The 14,835-nt window shown below is 42.3% G+C and overlaps 1 long non-coding RNA gene across 1 annotated transcript; it reads left to right on the forward strand.

Moving 5' to 3' along the window:
* Positions 1–4,677: 4,677 nt before the first annotated feature.
* LOC141060224 (uncharacterized) lies at positions 4,678–6,153 on the forward strand. Its single transcript, XR_012222681.1, has 3 exons — positions 4,678–4,853; positions 5,318–5,432; positions 6,040–6,153. It is a non-coding gene; the product is annotated as an uncharacterized lncRNA (long non-coding RNA).
* Positions 6,154–14,835: the final 8,682 nt, after the last annotated feature.

The raw sequence follows: 14,835 nt of genomic DNA on the forward strand, positions 1-14,835 counted from the left end.
GAGGGGGCCATGCATACCAGGATAGGGATGAGGGATCCATGCATACCAGGGTAGGGATGAGGGATCCATGCATGCCAGGATAAGGATGAGAGAGCCATGCATACCAGGGTAGGTGTTGTGATTGGGTCACCGAGGAGGAAAGCAAGACCAAGCCACAGAAAACCAGAGAGGTTGGTAACTAAGCGGATTGCAGACCCCCCTGATCCTATCCACACAACTAGCAGTAGCCGTGGAGCGTACCTACGATGATACTAGACGCCTTGACACAGCCGGAGAACTAAATAAGCCTAAAGCAAGAAAGGGGAAATCTAAACTGTCCCAGAGCAGACCCCAAAGGAATAGATAGCCCCCAAACATATATTGTCGGTGAGACAAGATGAAAACACAAACGCAGGTAGGAAAATAGACTGAGCAAACGATGGGGCCCACACTAACTAGACAGGACAGGAAAGGACTCTGTCTGCAATCATGCAAAAAACCCTGCAAAAAATGCCCAACACGTCTGATAGAAAAATACTGAAGTCACTAGACTTCGCCCACTATATCAGCACTCTGGTATATTCTGAAAGCAGAGCAAAAAGAGGACAATCTAATAAGGGACAAAAACAAACTGGCACAAACAGTAACATAAGGATGGAAATTCAGCACAGCCCCCACCGGGGCTGGCTGACCACACAAACCTAAAATAGACAAAACCAAATCAAATGTGAACAATAGCAAAAGAGCACTTAGCTGAGCATGCAGGGACTGAGCTGGAAACTAAGACCTCAGGAGGCAGGAAAAAGTCACCAGCAGGGATAGAGGGAGTCAGCTGTCTTAAATCCAGTCAGAAATTACAGATATCCAGTCATCCTCCTCATCATCAGGTGGCAGGCCACTGTTAATTAGTACAGCTCCATTACTTCCAGTAGCCACCAGAGGGAGCCCGGAAAGAGAACCAGCTCCACTACCTTCACTAGTAATCAGAGGTAGGCCAGAAAGTGAATTCACAACAGGGAGGGATGAGGGATTCATGCATACCAGGGTAGGGATGAGGGGGCCATGCATACAAGGGTAGGGATGAGGGGGCCATGTATACCAGGGTAGGGATGAGGGGGCCATGCATACCAGGGTAGTGATGAGGGGGCCATGCATACCAGGGTAGGGATGAGGGGGCCATGCATACCAGGATAGGGGATATTAAGTACAGAATTGACTACATTTTTTGCTTCAATTTTTTTTCCTAATTTCTTGCTCTAAAGCCTAGGTGTGTCTTATAGTCCAAAAAATACGGTATATATATATATTTGTTTTTCTCAGTGAACTCATTCCTCATGTTTGGCCTCATTAAAATAAAAACACTCATACTCCGCTGGCGTGCCAGCTCCACTTCAGTGGTGTTGAGACTCACTGTCCTGGGGCTTATGTGAGGTTCTCACATCACACGAGCCCTGCACCCAATCACCGGCAGCTTCACTGTTCCTGCCTTCGGACGTATTGGACATCAACATGAAGCCAGGGCTGCGGCTGCTCTCTGGCGGCCTCATGATGCTTGATTTGTCCAAAGGTGGGGACAGTGACGTCAGCGCTGATTGGGCACAGGGCTCACATGATGTAACAACCTCAAAAGAGACAGAAGAACACAAGTGCCGACACCACTGAAACGGAGCCAGCATGGGAGGTTTGTGTAAGTGTTTTTATTTTAACAAGACCAAACATGAGGAATGAGAAGGGGTTGTCCAACTAGTTGTCAACCTTTTTATCAAAAATCCCACACAGGGAAAAGTCATTATTATACAGAGAGTGCGAGAAATGAATTACAGGAAAATCGTATGTTGTTGACAATGAAAAATAACTCAGATGAGGAGAACCTATATATATTATTCACAAATTGTACAAAAACATGATGCACGCGGCGTGCGTTCAAGGATGGAATATTATATGGGAGTTTTATAGGATAAATTCAAGGTGAGAATATTATATGGGAGTTTTATAGGATAAATTCAAGGATGGAATATTATATGGGAGTTTTATAGGATAAATTCAAGGTGAGAATATTATATGGGAGTTTTATAGAATAAATTCAAGGTGAGAATATTATATGGGAGTTTTATAGAATAAATTCAAGGTGAGAATATTATATGGGAGTTTTATAGGATAAATTCAAGGTGAGAATATTATATGGGAGTTTTATAGGATAAATTCAAGGTGAGAATATTATATGGGAGTTTTATAGGATAAATTCAAGGTGAGAATATTATATGGGAGTTTTATAGGATAAATTCAAGGTGAGAATATTATATGGGAGTTTTATAGGATAAATTCTAGGTGAGAATATTATATGGGAGTTTTATAGGATAAATTCAAGGTGAGAATATTATATGGGAGTTTTATAGGATAAATTCAAGGAGAGAATATTATATGGGAGTTTTATAGGATAAATTCAAGGTGAGAATATTATATGGGAGTTTTATAGGATAAATTCTAGGTGAGAATATTATATGGGAGTTTTATAGGATAAATTCAAGGTGAGAATATTATATGGGAGTTTTATAGGATAAATTCAAGGTGAGAATATTATATGGGAGTTTTATAGGATAAATTCAAGGTGAGAATATTATATGGGAGTTTTATAGGATAAATTCAAGGTGAGAATATTATATGGGAGTTTTATAGGATAAATTCTAGGTGAGAATATTATATGGGAGTTTTATAGGATAAATTCAAGGTGAGAATATTATATGGGAGTTTTATAGGATAAATTCAAGGAGAGAATATTATATGGGAGTTTTATAGGATAAATTCAAGGTGAGAATATTATATGGGAGTTTTATAGGATAAATTCAAGGTGAGAATATTATATGGGAGTTTTATAGGATAAAGTCAAGGTGAGAATATTATATGGGAGTTTTATAGAATAAATTCAAGGTTAGAATATTATATGGGTGTAAGGACTGGGACTGTGTACCTGTTGTGTCTGCTCTTGACCTTAGTTCAGTTGGATACTGCCCTCAACCAAAATGGAGTTGCTGGCTTCACAGGGGCCATCTTGTTTCCTGTCTGATACTCCTTGTTTTCCTGTCTACTGTATATATAAGGGAACTTTGCACACTATGCCTTGCTTGAGTATCTTGTACCTTACTTGCTGCCAAGCTGGAAGAACCTGGAACCTGCTTGCTTCTTCTAGTCTTCAGGATACCCCACCTGTTTTGATCTACGTACCATGAAAGGACTCTGTTGCTTTCCTCCGGCTCTGCACCCACCCCGGCTACGGTCTGCCCTCCATTAGGAGCCTGCATTGCTGTACTCATACTCGCACCCTCGGTCTGTACTACTATATCTGCCCACTCTAAAGACTGTCTTATTGCCTGCTTATCTGTAACGTTGCAGTTTGCATCTGTTATCCGGAAGTTCATATCTCTACCAATAGATATTTACATCTTGAACTGTGATATACCGTGTTTGTCTTCATTTCTGACCCACGTCGTTGGGCTTCATAGAACTTTAGTATAAAATTATAACAGAATACACAAGCCTCAAAGATGGAGCTCACTGGGTCAGATACAATGGAGACACGGGTGAAAAAGCTGTGCTCATTTGTCACAGGACTGCATGGAGAGCTTCAGGCGATTAAGACCATGCTGGGGGCATTAGTCCCAAACTAATCACAATGTAATTGTGGCTGATACTTCTATCCAGGCTATAGCCTCTCAAATGTGGAGACTACAGCCGCAGCTGCGGTTCCAGCCCCTGTTCCAGCTCCAGGTCCGGTTTTTCCCAAACTCCCACCATTCAGGTTTGGTAGAGAAAGAGAGAAATTCCGTGGGTTTCTGAACCAGTGTCAATTGTATTTTTCTGCACATACGGCTCAGTTCGCAACCGAACGGGACAAGGTGTTAACCATGATAATGCTGCTGACAAGCAAAGCTTTAGCCTGGGCAAATCCGCTGATTGAAACCAATGATGCATGTTTGAATTCTCTAAATGACTTTATTGCTGCCATGTGTCAGATGTTCGATGATCCCAACCGTAATGTCACGGCAGAAGCTGCATTATTAACACTTCGTCAAGGAAAGCGTCCTGTGGTGGAATATGCTATGGAATTTCGGAGGTGGGTGCTGGACACTACATGGTGTGACTCAGCAAAATATGCAGTGTTCAGGAGGGGTTTGTCTGCTACTATTAGGGTATGTGCACACTTTGCGGTTTCTGCTGCGTTTCCGCAGCGTTTTTGGCTCTGCAGAAATGCAGCAGATTCTGCTGCGTTGTACAGTACCTTTATTTCCTGTGGAAATAAAAAAAAGCTGTGCACATGCTGCGTTTTTTTCCGCGCGGTTTTGCTGCGGTTTTCAAAACGCAGCATGTCAATTGTTTGGTGCAGAAACGCTGCAGTTTTACACCTCATCCATTATGAGGTGTAAAACCGCAGATAAACCGCAGATATACCGCAGAAAAACCGCAGCACTTTGTCCTGCGGAATTCCTGCGATTTTTCTCTACAAAATCCGCAGAGACAAAAAACTTTATGTGCACATACCCTTAAAGATGAACTGGCTCGGGGTGAATCACCTCCTAATTTAACTGACTTTATAAATCATTGTATCCGGATAGATATTTGTCTCACGGAGCGTCGGCAAGAGAGGTGGGCGGAGGCCAATCATAATAACCCCATATTCCTCCCATCTTCCACCAGGGAAACCTAAAACAAGCCGTCTTCTCCGGCTTAGTCTGAACCTATGAGTGATGCGGTTCGGAGGAGTAACATCGACGCACGCAAGGAACATCGCTTCAGAGAAAATTTGTGTTTCTACTGCAGAAGATCGGGTCACTACATCTCGGTCTGTCCCGGAAAAAAATCGCAAGTCCGCAGCTGCGGTAATCGAATGTGACTTTTCCGATCTTCTGTTTGCTCTCAGTCAAATACTTGCAGAGAAATGATGCTGGACGAGACCCCAGATTTCTCTGATTCTTGTTCAGAAGCATCATCACCTGTGGGTGGGGTAGTATTTCCAATAAGTACTGCTACGGTGAGGTCAGAAAGGACACACTTTATACTATTCCCATTGAGATCTGGGTGCAATCTTGTTGGATTACTAGTAAGGCCATGATTGATTCTGGGGCTAGCGGCAATTGCATGGACATTGCATTCGCTAAAAAACATGGTATACACTCGCAGAAGAGACGTTCACCGGTGTTAATGGAAACCATGGATGGGTCCCCGTTGGTGTCCGGACCAATAGACTTTCAAACAACACCTCTGAAGATTCGTATGGGGGAGGGTCATTCTGAAAAAATATCATTTTTGCTAATTTCCTCCCCTCACTTTCCTATAATTCTAGGGTTACCATGGTTACAACAGCAAAATCCAACTATCGATTGGAGGATGAAAGAATTGCAGTTTCCAAGTAAACAGACACCATCTGGAGAATTAACTTCTGAGGTCAGCCATCACAGGTGAGTTAGAATTACTAATTGAATATCAAGATTTTGCGGATGTACGCGATAAAAAGAAAGCAGACAAATTGCCACCACATCGGCCATGCGATTGCCCTGTGGAACTACTTCCCGGTGCTGTGATTCCATTTGGGAATATTTATCCCTTGTCTGGGCCAGAATTGAAAGCTCTCAAAGAGTATATTGACGAAAATTTAGCGAAGGGATTTATACAACCATCTTCCTCCCCAGCAGGTGCTCCAGTCTTCTTTGTCAAAAAGAAGGACGGTTCTCTTCGACCATGTATCGATTACCGTGAACTTAACAAAGTTACGATCAGGAACTCTTATCCGCTTCCGCTAATTCCTGAAATACTCGAGAGGGTGCGACACGCCAAGATCTTCACAAAATTAGATCTCCGTGGTGCTTACAATTTAGTATGGATTCGTCTCGGGAATGAGTGGGAAACAGCCTTTTGGTCATGATATGGACATTATGAGTATCTTGTTATGTCTTTTGGCCTGCGCAATGCACCAGCTACATTCCAACATCTGGCAAAGGATATTTTTAGGGATATACTCAATATTTTTGTTGTGATTTATCTGGATGACATTTTGATTTTTTCCAGCAATATAGAAGAGCACCAGCAGCACGTGGTTCTGGATCGTTTACGGCAAAATCAGTTATACATCAAACTGGAGAAATGTGAGTTTCACAAAACGGAAATGCAATTTTTGGGGTATGTTATTTCTCAGAGTCTCAGCATGGATGCGAGCAAGACGCAAGCCATTTAAGAATGGCCAATTCCCAGGTCTGTGAAGGAGGTTCAACGATTCATTGGATTTGCCAATTTTTACAGGCAGTTCATTAAAACCTTTTCAGACATCATCGCACCCATTACTCAATTGACCCAGAATCATAGAATCGTAGAGTTGGAAGGGACCTCCTGGGCCATCTGGTCCAACCCCCTGCTCAAAGCAGGATTCACTAAATCATCCCAGTCAGGTGTCTGTCCAGCCTCTGTTTGAAGACTTCCATTGAAGGAGAACTCACCACTTCGCGTGGCAGCCTGTTCCACTCATTGATCACTCTAACCGTCAAAAAGTTTTTTCTAATATCTAATCTGTGTCTCCTCCCATTCAGTTTCATCCCATTGCTTCTAGTCTTTCCTTGTGCAAATGAGAATAAAGTTGATCCTTCTACAATGTGACAGCCCTTGAGATATTTGTAGACAGCTATTAAGTCTCCTCTCAGTCTTCTCTTTTGCAAACTAAACATTCCCAAATCCTGCAACCTTTCCTCATAAGACAGGGTTTGCAGACCGGTCACCATTCTGGTCGCTCTTTTCTGAACTTGCTCCAGTTTGTTGATGTCTTTTTTAAAATGTGGTGCCTGTTATGAATGAGTCACCGTAGGAGACAAAAGCAGAAATACAAGCTAAGTCCAGAAAACCAGAGAAGTTGGCAACTATCAGATTGCAGACCCCTGAACCTATCAATACAACTAGCAGTAGCCGTGGGGGGTTCCTACGATGCCCTAGACCCCTCGATCACAGCCGGAGAATTACATAGGCCTAAAGAAAGAAAGGGGAAATCTAAACTGCCCCAGAGCAGACCCCAAAGCAATAGGCAGCCCCCAACATATAATGACGGTGACGCAAGTTGAAAATACTAACACAGACAGAAAGATAGACTGAGCAAAGACGGGGCCCAAAACTACCTAGATAGGAAAGGACAGGAAGGCTGCTGTCTGCAATCTGCCAAAACCCTATCAAAGACATAAACCAACAAGCTGATATGAAAAAGGCCCTGAAGCAGCTAGGCTTCAAAACTAAATCAGCACTCAGGTATTTTCAGAAGACAGAGCTAAATGAATTCAGCACACCCCAGCAGGGAATGGCAGAAATCCAGAAAAACAAAGCAAAACAAAGTCAAAGCACCAAAGCAAAAGGCCGAGCAGCAAACTTAGCTTTAGAGGAGCAGGAATTCAGACTGGTCTCCAAGGATCCCACAGAGAAATCAACCGCAGGGCAGAAGGGCGTCGGCAGCCTTATATCCAGTCAGTAACTCCACTCAGCCAGTCATCATCAGCCTCAGGTGTTTGATAATCAGGCTCACTACCTTTCTTTACCAGAAGAGGGAGTTCCTCGGGCCTCAGTAATGAAGGGGAAAATGAACTCACAACAGGTGCCCAAAACTGGACACAATATTCCAGATGAGGTCTGACCAAAGAGGAGTAGAGGGAAATAATGACTTCACGTGATCTAGACTGTATGCTTCTGTTAATACATCCTAGAATTGAATTTGCCTTTTTTGCTGCTGCATCACACTGTTGACTCATATTCAGTCTGTGATCTATTAGTATACCCAAGTCTTTTTCACATGTGCTGTCACTTAGCCCTATTCCTCCCATTCTGTATATGCTTTTTTCATTTTTATTGCCCAGATGTAGAACTTTGCATTTCTCCCTGTTAAAAACCATTTTGTTAGTTGCTGCCCACTTCTCCAGTTTATTTATATCTTTTTGAATCCTCTCTCTCTCTTCTCTAGTATTAGCTATCCCTCCTAGCTTTGTGTCATCAGCAAATTTAATCAGTTTACCCTCAATTCCTTCATCTAAATCGTTGATAAAGATGTTGAACAATACAGGGCCCAGGACAGAGCCCTGTGGTACCCCACTTGAGACATTCTTCCAACTGGATGTGCAGCCATTTACGACCACTCTTTGGGTCCGATCACTAAGCCAGTTATGAATCCACCTAGCAGTTGCCTTGTCCATTCCATACTTAATCATTTTTTCAATAAGGATTGTATGAGAGACTTTGTCAAATGCTTTGCTGAAGTCAAGATATACTATATCTACAGCATTTCCTTGATCCACCCAATCAGTGATTCCGTCATAGAAGGAAATTAAGTTAGTCTGACATGACTTATTAGTAACAAACCCATGTTGACTCTGCTTAATCACTCCATTCTTATCCAGGTACTGACATACATGTTGTTTAATAATTTGTTCAAAGATCTTTCCTGGTATAGAAGTCAGACTCACCGGCCTATAGTTGCCTGGGTCCACCTGCTTCCCCTTTTTGAAGATAGGAACAACATTTGCTCTTCTCCGGTCTTCTGGCACTTCTCCTGTTCTCCAAGAATTTTCAAAGATTATGGAGAGGGGTTCAAAAATTTCTTCTGCTATCTCCTTCAGTACTCTGGGGTGTAATTCATCTGGACCTGGAGACTTGAATTCATTTAGGTTAGCTAAGTGTTTCCTCACTATCTTTCTGTTTATAGATATCCTGGATTCTTCTATTCCCTTAATAGGACAGTGAAGAACAGTTGATGTTACATTTCCTTTCTGAGAGAAAACAGATGCAAAATAGGAAGTTAAAAGTTCAGCCTTCTCAACATCCTGTCTTACCATTTCATCATTTTCATCCTGTAAAAATCCTATAGCATCTTTGACTTTTCTTTTACTTTTGACATATCCCCAAAATCCTTTATTATTGCTTTTGACATCTCTTGCAAGCCTCAATTCATTTTCAGCTTTAGATAATTTGATTTGTGCCCTGCAAGTTCTGCAGACAGCATTATATTCTTCTTTAGATATGCCTCCCTCTTTCCATTTTATAAACATTTTTTTCTTCCTTTTTAGCATGTGCTTAAGTTCTGTGTTCATCCATCCTGGTTTCTTTAAATGCTTCCTATTCTTCCCTCTTTTCGGAATTGTTAACAACTGTGCTTTGAGAATTTCATTTTTCAAGATTTCCCATCCTTCCTGGACATTTTTGTCTTTAAGGATATCCAGCCATTGGATCCCTCCAATTCTCTTTCTGAATCCCTTAAAATCTGCCTTTCTGAAATCTAATCTTGAAGTCTGAGTCTTCAGAGGTCTTCCTCCTCTAGTTATCCAAAATTCTAAAATAGCATGGTCGCTACCTCCTAGGGTCCCAGCCACTTTTACCTCCTCAACCATTTCCTCCCTGTTTATAAGGATTAGATCCAAGGTAGCAGTTCCCCTTGTTTTCTCCCCTACCTTTTGGAAGATAAAGTTGTCAGCAAGAGAGGATAAGAATTTCCTTGACCTGTTAGTTTTGCCTGAGAGAGATTCCCAACAAATGTCTGGATAGTTGAAATCTTCCATGACAACTATGTCATATTTTTTGGAGAACTTGGCCATTTGATGCATAAAGAGTTCATCCATATCTTCAGCTTGCACAGGCGGCCTGTAGTAAATGCCTACAATGGTGTCCTTTCCATTGTTCTGTCCTTGTATTCTTACCCAAACAGTTTCTACAGAACTCCCAGTCTCTGAAGCTTCAATCTCTGTGCAGATATACGCGTTTCTAACATACAATGCGACACCTCCTCCTCGTTTATCAAGTCTGTTTCTTGCAAATAAGTTGTATCCTTCTAGTCTTGTATTCCAATCATGTGTATTGTCCCACCAAGTTTCAGTGATTCCAATGACATCATATTTCTTTTCCTGTGTTAGTAGTTCCAATTCTCCTTGTTTGTTGCCCATGCTTTGTGCATTAGTATAGAAACATTTTAGTTTGTGATTGGTTTCTCTTTCTCCAATATTTTTATTAATTAGATTCTTTTGTCTTTGTTCTTCCTTTCCACTTCTAATAGCAGAGTTCTCAATAGCATTTTTCAGGTGTATGGCTTTTTCTGGTCTTTTGCTTCCCTTCCCATGTTGTTCTAGTTTAAAGCTCTCCTTACAAGTGTAGCAAGGCGACTTCCAAATACCTGCTTTCCAGTCTTCGTAAGGTGCACCCCATCTCTAGCAAGTAGTCCATCGTATAAGTAGTTCACTCCGTGATCCAGAAATCCAAATCGTTGCTGACGGCACCATCGACGTAGCCAGTTGTTCACCTGCAGAATCTTATTCCACCTCCTTGTTCCATGGCCATCCACTGGGAGGATGGAAGAGAAGACCACCTGCGCTCCCAGTTCTTTCACTTTCTTGCCTAAGTCTTCAAAGTCTCTGCAGATGGTTTCCAGGTCATTTCTTGCGGTGTCATTTGTTCCCACATATAGTAGCAGGAATGGGTAGTCATCTGTAGGTCTGAAGAGTCCTGATATCCTGTCAGACACATCTTTAATTTTTGCACCTGGAAGACAGCACGTTTCTCTTGAAGTTATATCCGGTCTGCAGATAGTGGCCTCTGTTCCTCTCAACAGGGAATCCCCCATGACCACCACTCTCCGCTTCGTCTTCACAACATTTTTCTTTCTCCATCCAGGAGGACTCTGAGGGCGTACAAGGTTGCTGTTTGTTGGCAAAGTCTTATCCTGATGTATTTCTTCATTGTTTTCCTGCGTGAGAGCCTGGTACTGGTTCCTGAGCAGTATGGGTGCTGACTGCCTCCTGATCCTCCTGCTTCTCTGGGTCACATGTCTCCATTCCCCTGTTTCTTCAGGTGCACTTCGAATTTCTTCTCTTTCTGTAACATGAAGAGATAATTCTGCTCTGTCCAAGAACTCTTCACCTTCCTTAATGATCTTCAATGTAGCTAACCTCTCTTCGAGATTTTGCAACTTTTCATCCAACAGGGACACAAGCTTGCATTTGTGGCATGTGAAGTTTGGCTTTTCCACTGGTAAGTCTGTGAACATGTAGCAAGAAATGCAGCTCACCAAATGGCTCCTGGCCTCTTCCATCTTGAGATTTCTTAAAAAGGATGAAAGATGAGCCAAAATTTGCGCGCCGATAGGCGCGTGGTTTTCCGATTTCCTCTTTTCAGCTGCAACGGCCAAAGCCCAGTGATCGTTGAGCTCGCGGAGACTCTTCACTTATCCCAGAAAGCACTGGGAATATGCAAATGATCTCCTCAAGACTCTTCCCCTGGTTTTCCGATTTCCTCTTTTCAGCTGCAACGGCCAAAACCCAGTGATCGTTGAGCTCGCGGAGACTCTTCACTTATCCCAGAAAGCACTGGAAATATGCAAATGATCTCCTCAAGACTCTTCCCCTGGTTTTCCGATTTCCTCTTTTCAGCTGCAACGGCCAAAACCCAGTGATCGTTGAGCTCGCGGAGACTCTTCACTTATCCCAGAAAGCACTGGGAATATGCAAATGATCTCCTCAAGACTCTTCCCCTGGTCCGGATACAAGAGAAGAAGACGCCGTTTGTTTGGTCACCACAGGCACAACTGGCATTCTCTAAATTGAAGGCTAAATTTACTTCGGCCCCTATCCTCGTGTATCCGGACTCAGGTTGGGCCTTCATAGTGGAAGTGGATGCCTCAGACTGTGCTATAGGGGATATACTCTAGCAAAGAACAGGTGAGAAAGATCTTCTACACCCCTGTGCTTTTCTCTCCCAAAAGTTGTCACCTGTTGAAAAAAATTACGATGTTGGGAATATAGATTTGTTGGCTATTATAACTGCACTTAAAGAATGAAGGCACCTGCTACAGGGGGCATTTCAACAGACTGTTGTGCTCACAGATCACCGAAATCTTGAATTCATGAGGTCGGCAAGGTGTCTAAAACCCACACAAGCTCGGGGGAATCTATTTCTTAATCAGTTTGATTTCATTATTTCCTATAGACCAGGTTCCCAGGTTCTCACAATGGGAAAGCCTACGCTCTGTCCAGGATTCATTCGGATGATGTAACCTTGGCTTCACCTCCAAGGACCATACTGTGAGAACGAAACTTCACAAGTGTGCTGCACAATCAAGACCTATTAAAGGATATTAAGGAGGCCTATGCCACAGATTCACTGCTGATTCAACCACCTACTCAGGTAAATTTAACCTTGAAGAATGGCCTTTGGTTTCAGAGACAACTTCTATATGTCCCGGAAACAATAAAATTAAGAGTATTAAAACTAATGCATTACTCTAAGATCAACGGTCATAGAGGAATCCAGAAAACTCAGGAGTTTGTGTCTCGTTTCTTTTGGTGACTGACTTTCCGGAAAGACGTTCAACTGTACATGTCATCATGTGCGGTATGTGCCAGATCAAAAGGCCCTCCCTCCTCACCTACTGCACTATTGCAACCTCTTCCTATTCCTTCTCATCCCTGGGGGTCTATCTCAATGGATTTTATTGTAGAGTTGCCAACATCCCAAGGAAAGAACATGATTCTAGTAGTGGTTGACCGACAAACCAAAGCTACTTATTTCATTCCGAGTACCAGGTTACCGATGGCCAAACAGACAGCGGACCTCATTGTACAAAATATTTTTCGATTACATATAGTCCCGGATGAAGTAATATCTGACAAGGGGTTCAATTTACTTCTAAATTTTGGCAAAATTTTTGTTCTGCTCTCGACATCAAGGTAAATTTGTCATCTGCTTTCCACCCGCAGTCTAATGGCCAAACGCAACGGACCAACCAGACCTTGGAGCAGTATCTGCGTTGCTATGTGTGTCACCTGAAAGATGACTGGGTGAGTTTGATCCCGTTGACTGAATTCACCTATAATAAATCAGAGTGCATCCACCAAAATGTCTCCATTATTTGCTAATAAGGGATATCATCCCAGTATTCTTCCTCGGCTTCCAATGGACATGTCTGTGCCTGCAGTAGCCGACCGCATTTCATCTCTACCGGAGAATCTGGAAGTTCTGAAGCAGATGCTGGCCACAGCACAGGAGAGATACAAAAAGGCAGCAGACAGATTCCGCAAGCCAGTACCCACATGCAAGGTAGGATACATGGTTTGGCTTTCAACAAAGAACTTGAAGGTCCCAACATCTAAACTGGGGCAGAAATATGTTGGTCCGTACAAAATCAGCAAGATAGTGAGTTCTGTAGCCTGTCGACTCAAGTTGCCTAGTTCTTTAAAGATACAGCCCGTCTTTCACGTTTCCCTGCTTAAACCGGTAGTGGCAAATCCTTTCTCCGGGCGCACATCTGCTCCTCCTGATCGAATTCTCGTTGACGGGCAGGAGGAATTCATCGTGGAGAGGATCATCGATTCATGGATTCATAGGGGACGACTCCAGTATCTGGTAAAATGGCAAGGGTATTCGTCTGAAGAGAATTCCTGGGAACCTCTGGAGAATATTCACGCTTCTCGTCTGATCAGACAGTTCCACAGCAGATACCCCAATAAACCAGATATAAGATCATCCACAGGACATCTTTAAAGAGGCGAGTAATGTAAGGACTGGGACTGTGCACTTGTTGTGTCTGCTCTTGCCCTTAGTTCGGTTGGATTCTGCCCTTAACCAAAATGGAGTTGCTGGCTTCACCGGGGCCATCTTGTTTCCTGTCTGATACTCCTTGTTTTCCTGTCTGCTGTATATATAAGGGAACTCTGCACACTATGCCTTGCTTGTGTATCTTGTACCTTGCTGCCAAGCTGGAAGGACCTGCAACCTGCTTGCTTCTTCTAATCTTCGGGATACCCCACCCGCTTTGATCTATGTACCACGAAAGGACTCTGTTGCTTTACTCCGGCTCTGCACCCACCTCGGCTACGGTCTGCCCTCCATTAGGAGCCTTCCAGGCCCAGGGCCCTGGAGCCTGCATTGCTGGACTCATACTCACACCCTCGGTCTGTACTACTATATCTGCCTACTCTAAAGACTGTCTTATTGCCTGCTTATCTGTAAAATTGCAGTTTGCATCTGTTATCCGGAAGTTCATATCTCTATCAATAGATATTTACATCTTGAACTGTGATATACCGTGTTTGTCTTCATTTCTGACCCACATCATCGGGCTTCATAGAACTTTAGTATAAAATTATAACAATGGGCGTTTTGTAGAATAAATTCAAGGTGAGAATATTATATGGGAGATTTATAGAATAAATTCAAGGTGAGAATATTATATGGGAGTTTTATAGGATAAATTCAAGGTGAGAATATTATATGGGAGTTTTATAGGATAAATTCAAGGTGAGAATATTATATGGGAGTTTTATAGGATAAATTCAAGGTGAGAATATTATATGGGAGTTTTATAGAATAAATTCAAGGTGAGAATATTATACGGGAGTTTTATAGGATAAATTCAAGGTGAGAATATTATATGGGAGTTTTATAGGATAAATTCAAGGTGAGAATATTATATGGGAGTTTTATAGAATAAACCAAATACAAACAGAAAATAAATGACCCAAAACAAATATTTATCAGTAAAAATAACTCATCTTAATTAGGTAAAGTATGAAAGAATTGCACCATTTTCCGATACCCGTCGCATCCCCATTTTTCATGATCTTGGGTTGGGTGAAGGCTTATTTTTTGTGTGCCGAGCTGACGTTTTTAATTATACCATTTTGGTGCAGATACGATCTTTTGATCATCCGTTCTTGCATTTTAATGCAATGTTGCAGTGACCAAAAAAACCTATGTGGCGTTTTGTTTTAGTTTCAATGGGGCGAAAAGGGGGTAATTTGAACTTATATATTTATTTTTTTATTTTTTACCACATTGTATCTTAATTAACCAGATGAC

Source organism: Dendrobates tinctorius, unplaced genomic scaffold (genome assembly GCF_039654945.1).
Source record: "Dendrobates tinctorius isolate UK_male_01 unplaced genomic scaffold, ASM3965494v1 ptg000233l, whole genome shotgun sequence".
Classification (NCBI taxonomy): Eukaryota; Metazoa; Chordata; class Amphibia; order Anura; family Dendrobatidae; genus Dendrobates; species Dendrobates tinctorius.